The following is a 9,234-nucleotide window of genomic DNA, read 5'->3' as shown; positions in this document are numbered from 1 at the left end:
TATTTCCAATGGAACTAGACAACTGCTCAGTAATTTAACTTTCGGTTATTACCGGTTTGGGACTCACTGACCAGAGCTGCTGAAGATATTTTTTGCTTTAGTGAACAATATTTACATTTTGTAAAAAAGGCAAAACCAGAGGTTTTTTCTCCTGCTCTTTTGCTGTTGCTAAAATTTGTGAAGAAATAGATTTTTTTTGTGAATGTTTCCAATTTGCTGAACTACCCATTGAAAAAACATTCAAAGGGAGAGGTTCCAGCCTGGCTTTGTGAAGACCTTCAGACAGTTCGTTAGGCTATTCCCAATGCTCTCAGACATCTAGTTTTCTTACCAACACTTGTGTCTAAGGGAGCAGAGAGTTCTTTTTTCCATTACGGTTTTTCTTTTACTGTCCAAAAGCTGTGCGCTATGGAAAGTCGCATGGTATGTGACATAAAACAAGACTCAAACCATTTACAGATCAATACAGCCCAGTCTTATTGTGCACTTCCATTCTGCTTCTGAACTCTCATACTTTTCTTGATCCAAACTTGTGCTCTAGGTTACTTCTGCCCTGCCCCTTTTAACTAGCTGATGAAGTACCGTAACAACAGCTGCTGGCACCAGAAGAGAAAACAGCCAACTTCAGAAGGCCAGAGTAACAAAACAGATCGGTTTTGTTCTAGAAAGTACAAGGAAGGTACTAGAAAGTATGCTTTCTAGGTTAAAAAGTGAAAGGAAAAAACCAAACTTCATTAGGGTATAGATTTCTGTACTTGCTTAACAAGACAGCCCTGTATGGTCTCATGTTGTAACTGTGTAAAATGCAATACTGGGAACTGGCACCAGGAATGCCCACACAAATACCAGATTGTTCCTATGTAAAAAAGGAAAAAGGCAAGAGGTGCGTGTATGCTGTGTTTTCAGTTCTGAGCTTCTAAGCTGAAGAAATATACAGAGGTAACTCTGAGAAATAGCCTTTTATAAAAGGAGTAGAGGTGTCTAATAAATTGCTTTCTTCCACATTTTCCACTACAGAGTTCACTGAGACATTAGAGAGACTGGCCAAGTGCATCTCTATTTTGCTGAAAGGCTCATCATCTTTTTGCAGATACCTCAGGCTGTCTGTTTAATCCAGTTCCTGGACTTCTGGCATTGGGTCTGCAACAAAAGTCTCTGATATACAGCTTCATACTACTCTTCCTAAGAATGGTCACTCTGATTGCCTCCTCTGACTCCTTCACTTTCACCACCTGCCAAAACCTTTTACCTCAAATTCCTGTCTCTTTAGTTCTTCTGAGGCAACGCGTTAGAATAAATGGGCTTAGTGTTGTTCCTCCAGTGGAGAGGTATGCAGCTCTCTGAACCGACTCTTTTTTTCTTCATATCTGCAACCAATCCCAACCTTTACTATCCCGTTTTGTTCATAAAATATCGCTTTATAACACACAGACTTACCATATTCAGTAATTATTGCACCGCAGACATATTTTGCTCTATCAGACTATCCTTCATCTTTATATACTGAGCAACTGAAAATAATTCCATCTATACTTAGCTGACTCAGCATATTAAAAATAATGCGTTTCAAGCTACTATAGCATTCAGCATGACAGCAATTAGATTATTTCTCTGTGTTATGGAATGACACACAATAAACGAGCAAGCCAGATCTCGTCTGTCATAGTTTTGGAACTTAAGAGAAGTAAATTTTCAAGTACAGTGAATTTACTATGAAATATCCCTGGTAATCCCATCTTAAACAGAGTGCTCACTGAAAAGGTCACTTACACATACATCCATTAAACTCCTCCCACAAAACAGAATCAACAAACCTTCCTGCCACTTTATGCAATGTCAATAAATTCTTCCAAAAAATATCCAGACCTCGCAAAATCCTCCCCCACATCTGTTTCCAATCATCACTTCATAATTCAGGGTACATCTCCCATTCCGGAAACCATTTGGACTTCATATAAAAAGATAAGACTTCCTCCTGCCTGGCTCCTCCTGCCTGGCTCAGATATAGTTTATACCAAAGATTAATCAAATGCTATCCTAATTTATATAATGAACAAGGCAGATCAGTAGGTTTTGCAGACTCAAGGATCAGTGTTTTCTGGAAAGTAAGAATAACTAAATCAGGCAATGGGTAGATGCTTTGCCAGATTTTAGTAGGAGCAGCTGAAATAAACACTTTCAAAATCTTGCCCATGACACTCACCTCTAGTGAGCTTTTGCTCCTGCTGACAGATGCTAGTAGCTTGATCTTCCTGAGATAACAGCCCTTTTCCCTTCCCTCAAATCTACTTTGGTTTCCTACTGCTAATGGTTTCTGGTCCCTCTAGAAGTTACAACCCCAGGCTCCCTCCCATTCAATACCTGTCACAAAGTACCTATACTTCTCTACTCTTTTTTCTTCATTCACATTTGTCTTCCTACAGTCTTCCCGCCTTTGTGCCACCACAAAGACCTTTTCTCCCCATGTTGCTTCCCCATCTCTCAGTGAAATGTCACCATCCAGATCTCTGTAAAGCAAGAAACGTATTTTATATGAGACTACCTGAGGCCCAAATTGCGTGATTCCTAAATCATGTTTCACATTCTTTTCTTCAACCAGCATTGTACCCCACCAAACACCTTTGTTACTGAACACTGCAGTCGGAGAGATGTGCAACTTCTTGATACTTTCATTGCTTTTTTTCTTTTCTGAAAGTAGAGCTTACAAACCCTGCCTGCAAATCAGGGTACCCCCTTGTATCGAACTCAACAGATACAGAACAAAGCCAGCCAGAAAAGATGGTCCTTGTCTCTCTCTACTAAATAGCCAAAGTACAAATCCCGGTTTTGGAGCCGGATCATTCAGCTTTGCCTCAGGGATATTTGCACCATGGTGTGTCACAGTGCAGCTATGCCCTAAGTAAACCATTGTACAGACTTGTGACAGGCAGACACAATAAAGAGACATAAAACACTTGAAAAGCCTTAATTGTCAAGAAAAAGAAGAGTTTGTTAAGGGCAATGTTTGAAAGAGAAATAATTTAATCCAAAAAAAGGCAAACCTGAGTCAGAATCTCCAGATAAAATTTCTGGCAGTGGGATACACCAGCATGGAAATCGCCCTCCAAGGAGAGCAACAAAACCCTCCTCGTTTGGAATTTTAAGGCTCACGTAGACTGGGCACAGAGCAGAATCCAGGGAACAACATTAGATGCCATGAAAGGCTTACTCCGCTGCTAAATTCAGTGACAGAGAAATGAGCTGAAAGCTCTGGTGTTACTAAGGTACCTCTTATTCACAGCTCAACTGTCTTTTATGTTTACATTCATTACAGGATGCTGACATGGTGTTTTCTTCTGTACTCTGATACGTTTTTTTAGCTGAAAAACACTAGTAAAGAGATTGAATTACTGACACAGAAACATTAATTGATTATTTGATATTATCATATTCTATGTTCATCACAGAAATAATTAAAATTATTTCCCTTCCTTCAAAAATGGGAGAGAAGAGACAGGCAAATGGGAAATTGCCTCCGAACCCCACAGAGAAATAACTGACACAGGCATTCGCCTCGGCAGTCCAGCTAGTCATGTGGCTGGCACATGGTCCTGAGCAGCCAAGTCTTCAATAAAGATAAAAGCATAACTAATTGCAGTCTTCCTTCTCAGGTGCCACAGCAGTAGGCATTAGCCAGACTGAGCTCAAAGCACTAGAATAATTAGCCTGAGTCGATGGTGGGCCAGCATTTGTCTGCCGTGATGACTTGACTGGGCTGGAGCTGCGTGGTCAAAAGCCACCTCTAAAGCTGTCCTCTGTAGATGCTCATTCCAAATACTGAGGTTGAGTCCCAAGGGTGAATGCCGGGTAAAAAATAAAGACCAAGAAGTTAAGACAAAGGAGGATTTGGGACATCTCTCCTGATAACCTTTTTGCTTAGCTAGGGGAAAGCCACAGGACAGAATAATCGTATCCCATGGAAGAAGTTAAAAAGGCAAGAGCTGTAGCTACTGCTGACGTTTGGTCAGGAGAGCTACTGGAGCGAGCAGCTGCAATTGGAGCCGAAACTTTTTCCTTCTCCAGTTCTTTTCGGCGATATTTTATGTGACGTTAAATTAAGGTCAGATAAAGGACACGTTAGTAATGTCCTTGCCAGTGAAAACCACAAGTTAACTATTAAATTATGTTTATTTACTTACTGTTTTATAAAAAGAGTTTCCCTTTGAAAGTCCATTTGAGGAACCTGTGAGACTGAACAATATTTGGACACAGCTCTGAATAGTTAATGGAAGTTCTCAGTGCTCTGTCTGAAACCAGTTGTGGTTCCCTTTCAGCACATTAGATGAATGTATACACTGGGAATATTTTACTTTGTTTTATGTTATTGCAATTTGCAAAAATTACACTAATAGCACAATTTCATGCAATTATCTGAATGCAAAACATTGTTCGGTTGAATTCCCATAGCCTAATCCTACTAGTTCCCTTGGCTGTCTCACTTTCAATTATGAACCAAGGTCTGCACATCAGATGGAATGCTGCTATTGTAAAAATGGATCCTTTCTTTAAAAGTTATTTTCAGTGGTCTTCTGCTATACAGGCTGTTTTTATTGTCTGCGACCAAAGGCACTAAGGAAATCTGATTTTAACATCACAGGCCTGCAATACGTATACTTTACCTAGAGCAGTTTGTTGTGTTATTGTGGTAATAACCCAGTTATGTTTGCACCATAACTGTACCTCTAAATGTCTCCTGAGCTGCACATATGGGGCAAAGCCTGGCTTTATGAATACACAAGGGAAGGGGAAGAAAAGAGGAAGGCCATACAGAGAATTACATCCTCTTTTCCTTCCATGTGTAACACAGCTAACACAGTTTTGGAAGGCAGGCGATGGATGATGTTAACACTACATTAATGCTAACTTGATGGTCAAGTCTGAGTGTTCAGAAATCATAAGGCTGGCTAGGGGATCATACATGTCTGGTTTTGTATTTGCTTTTCCCTTTTTGAAGCCTTTACAGTTCGCATGTTCAAGTTTTACTCCACGATCCAAGAAAAAAAATTGAGCTTTTTTTCCTTTTTAAGTAAAGTCCAAGTTTTTATTAAATCGCATGACTCCAGGATCTAGGACTTAAAGGAAAATACCAAAGAAGTTGAGACTTATAAGAGTCAGTGACAATGTGCTAAGTTCCCCAAATCAAGTTAATGAATTAGCCTAGCCAACTGACCTCCCTCTCTGGAAGGCAGCACGTTTTGTACGTCTTGAAAAATGTGGATAACGTCATACTGTTGAGTATACTTCCTCGAAGCTTCAGAAGGCTTGACTCCTGCTCTAATACATCCCTCTCTCTGTTCCTCTGGAATACCTATCCTGCATTTCCTCATTTGTGCTCAATGTACTGCATCCTTGATTGCTTACAGACCTCTCCTTTTTGGTAGGAGGAAACCATTCTTACATCCACTTTGGAAAGAACTTGCATTCCTTGACTCGACCAGGACAAACGTAATAGATCCTTTTTAATTGAAGTTACGTGCATACATTTCTTTGAAAATCAGTCTCTAAGCACCATTCCTTTGTTGTGAATGGAAAGAAATAATACGCATTTCATTATAAGATAGGGCAGACAGCCTCTGGCCTTGCCTGGCTCCCTCCTTTGTCTATAGAGGAAGGCTTCGATAACTAGGTCCTTTCTTGTAGATGGATAACATCAGATGAAATGAATACCAACCTTGGTGTCACGTTTTGGGTACCCATGAACCAAAATAATAAAATTAAATTCCTTTTTCATTTTCGCTGCCTTAAATATCTTCCATCTTTTTTGCCCTAAAGGAACAGCTGCCTCTCCAGGCATTTATCTGACATCATTATTTAGATCTCCAAATGACCTTCATCAAAGAAAAGGAACTGGAGACATGATATTTTGGATATTAGAGGGTGAAAAATAAGCAGAAAAAGAGGGAAAAAACCAAGTAAGATTTTAAACAGGAGAGCAATAAAGAACAAACTCACCTTTTTTAGCTTTGCATTTCACCTTTTACATACTAATTATATAGTCACACACTCAGATACACACACATAGATACCCCGTTACTAATTACCTTTAAGGGATACTTCAGAGGCAGGATTCTCCCATCTTATTTTGGCTGGCATGCTTTGTAGTAGCCCTTCTCATTGCATCTGAGAACATGGCCATTCTGGCATTTTACTTACACCGTATTTTATTTGTAAGTATTAGTGCTAGCCCAGAAGGAAGTCTCAGGGAACACAAATTTCATTTTGTGCTATGTGCCAGCCATCTCCATCACAGACACCAAAGAGTAAAAAATATATATCAGCTCCCTAAGGATCCTTTCATTTTCTTCGCCTGCTTTCTTAGAGCTGCCACAGTCGCTCCCTCTTTGCAGAGGATCAGACAGACACATGTAACATCTCTACTCACTTGTGCAGGGAATCACTCACAAAGCTGGTTCCTATCATTAAGCTACTCGGAGAAGTAACCGATAGTGATGCAGGCCTCGGCAATTATTTAACATCATGAACAGACAGAAATAAGTGGACCGGCTGCCTTGATGCTGCAGTACTTCTTTCTCACATGACTGCCTGGAAATTCTGCTGCCTTGAATCTCTGGTTTCTAGTGAATGTATAGTAAGGCACCAGCCTCTTGCTTGGGGATGCCTTTCACAGGTATGGTACAGTGTATTATGCTTTCCAGCATTTATGTGTTATATGCACTGCTGGCACAAAAGTTTACATTGGAACTGGCAAGGTTATTAATTACAATTCTGATTTAACCTTCCTACGTCTTTTATATCTTTGCAACACCCATTTTTATATATATATGCATGCACACATACATTTATAAATATACAAGCATTTGATGCTCTATTTTTGGAGCAGAAATCAATACTAGCTGCCCACTGCCAAGTGGCTCCCCAGAATGTGTGGCCATGAAGTTCTGCATTAACAAACACCGGTACATGGGACATAGAGGAGAAAAAAGAAAAATGTTCAAATTAAGGCATATTTCTATTTCACATTTGCAAAGCATTATATACACAGAAAATTAGAAGGGAACAAAATCCACACTCTTAGTGCCCTGAAAGTTGTGTATCACACATTATATTCCATTATACATTTTTTAAAAGGCTCCACCTACTCTCTGGGACTAGAAATCTTTTAATAGCATGAAGTTAGTCAATCTTTCTTTCATTAATATTCATATATATGCCCCAGTTCTTACATTTAAATCCACTAATGAAGATTCACTGCTGCTGCAGCTGAACACGGTGCAGGACTGGGACCCTTTTGTGCCACGCAGCCCCCACGGAGCACTAAACTGCGTGGTGGGCAAACGGCATTCATTAAACAGCGGCCGCTTCACCTGCTTTCTGCTCCCTTAGTCCTTCTGCTAATTCCTTGAATATCTTCAGCGCACCCTCAGCTGAGGGGGGATGTGTTCCCATTGCGGTGATGAGAATGATAGGCAGGGACTTGTAACGTGCCTGTCCTCTGTGCTGCAAAAGACATTTTAATAATCTTTGCCAAGTTATTCAATCTTTTCATCTTTTGCATTATAAAATGTTCCCCATTTTATGAAAGGGAGACAATAGTGCTTCTCTTCTTCCCAAGGATTTCTTACAACTAAACAGCTTCTGGCTTCCATTTAGCACTAACTCGATCTCTTTACGCAGCACCACACTGTGATGTGTAAACTTAGCCTGAAACAGAGTCTGGAGGCAGAAGAGACCTTTACGATCATTTAGTCTGGCTTCCTCTAGGATTTTTCTCAGGGATTCCTGCATGAGGCTCCACGGTTTCAGTTGCCAAGGAAACAATTATCAATCTTTTCCATCCCTCACCATCCATATCCCTCCTTTCCATTTTGTCACTTCTTGCTCCGATAAAAAAATCCTGTCAAATGTCCTAGTCCTTAGCTCTGGCATCCTCACCTCCACCCCAAAGAACGGGAAAGGGTAGTGAGGACCCTTGGCTGGGAGTTTTGCCTGAAGCTTACCTCTTATCCTTGGATTCTGTGCTGCATGTGAATGACCCTTTGAAAATGATCCTCTCAGCTGCAGATATCTTATCAAATGCTGTATTGTTTGGTTAACACAAGACATATTATTTTTTAAATTACCCAGCAGTGTACCGTTTGATATATTTTTGATATCTTTCCTTTCACCACAGCCTTAGCTTCACTACAGCCTCATGCAGAAATGCTTTGGAAAAAACCACTTCATTGTAACATTCAGCTAAAGAGCAAAAGCAATAATGAGGAAAAGAAAGGAAGATGCAAAGAGATGGAAAACTGCGTAGGAGGACAATAGAAGGCAAAAACCCTGCATCAACTAGAGAATAAATTAGATGCAGTCAGAGCCAGAGATAAACTTTTGGAGTCTCAGGAGGTTAAACTCAGGTACCTTCAGGCAAGTTACAGGAGATCTGCATGGTTCCTTAAGGTCTAATGAGTCCCACCTGTATAATTCATAGCTTCTCACAGTCGCACTGATTTTCTACCCTTAAACATAACTCTGATCAGGGTGACTGTTTGAAGGACAGAAGGGTGTCTCACCAATGTAATTTGAAAGGTAATCCCCTCAAATTCAGTGGAATTATATCAGTGTAATCAGTTCCCCAGTGTGCACAGGAAGGAGGATGAACACACCAACTGCAGGGAGGGAAAGAAGAACCAAGTACTCACAAAAAGCTTATGGGGAAGAGGGCTGCCATTTGGTATGTTTTGATAATTCACTGCTTAGAGTTATTGTCCCCCTTTTATAAGTAACCTAATGATAGCTCACATAAAGGAAAGCAGACTTACCTTGCAAACCTCAGGAATGTCAGATGATCAAAGAAAAGTCAGCGACACATAGAAACTGAAACATTCCTCAGGGTAAGCTCCTAGGGAGAGAGAAACAAGGTAGACCACACGAATAGGACAATTCCTGCTTATGGTCAGGGAGTCATGCTTCAGCCCTTCCTCTTCTGTATACTCATTTTTGGAGCTTGCTGACGTTTTTTTGCTCTGTGTGTGAGAGAGAGACATAACAGGATGGTTCTGAGGATGGCAAAACCATGCATGTATACACAGAAGACGTTATGTCATACATACACCACAGTGGAAACACTTGGCGCATGTCCAGTAGATCTGGCACCAGAGCCACTGTGCCCCTGCTGGGACCACCAGGAGCCCACACCTCAGGACAGGCCTGTGGCATTGCTCACTATGAGCCTGGGAAATCTGGATATTT

The sequence above is a fragment of the Aptenodytes patagonicus genome, chromosome 1 (assembly GCF_965638725.1).
Source record: "Aptenodytes patagonicus chromosome 1, bAptPat1.pri.cur, whole genome shotgun sequence".
Classification (NCBI taxonomy): Eukaryota; Metazoa; Chordata; class Aves; order Sphenisciformes; family Spheniscidae; genus Aptenodytes; species Aptenodytes patagonicus.
The sequence above is the reverse complement of the archived record's forward strand: the minus strand, read 5'-3'. Positions refer to the sequence as shown.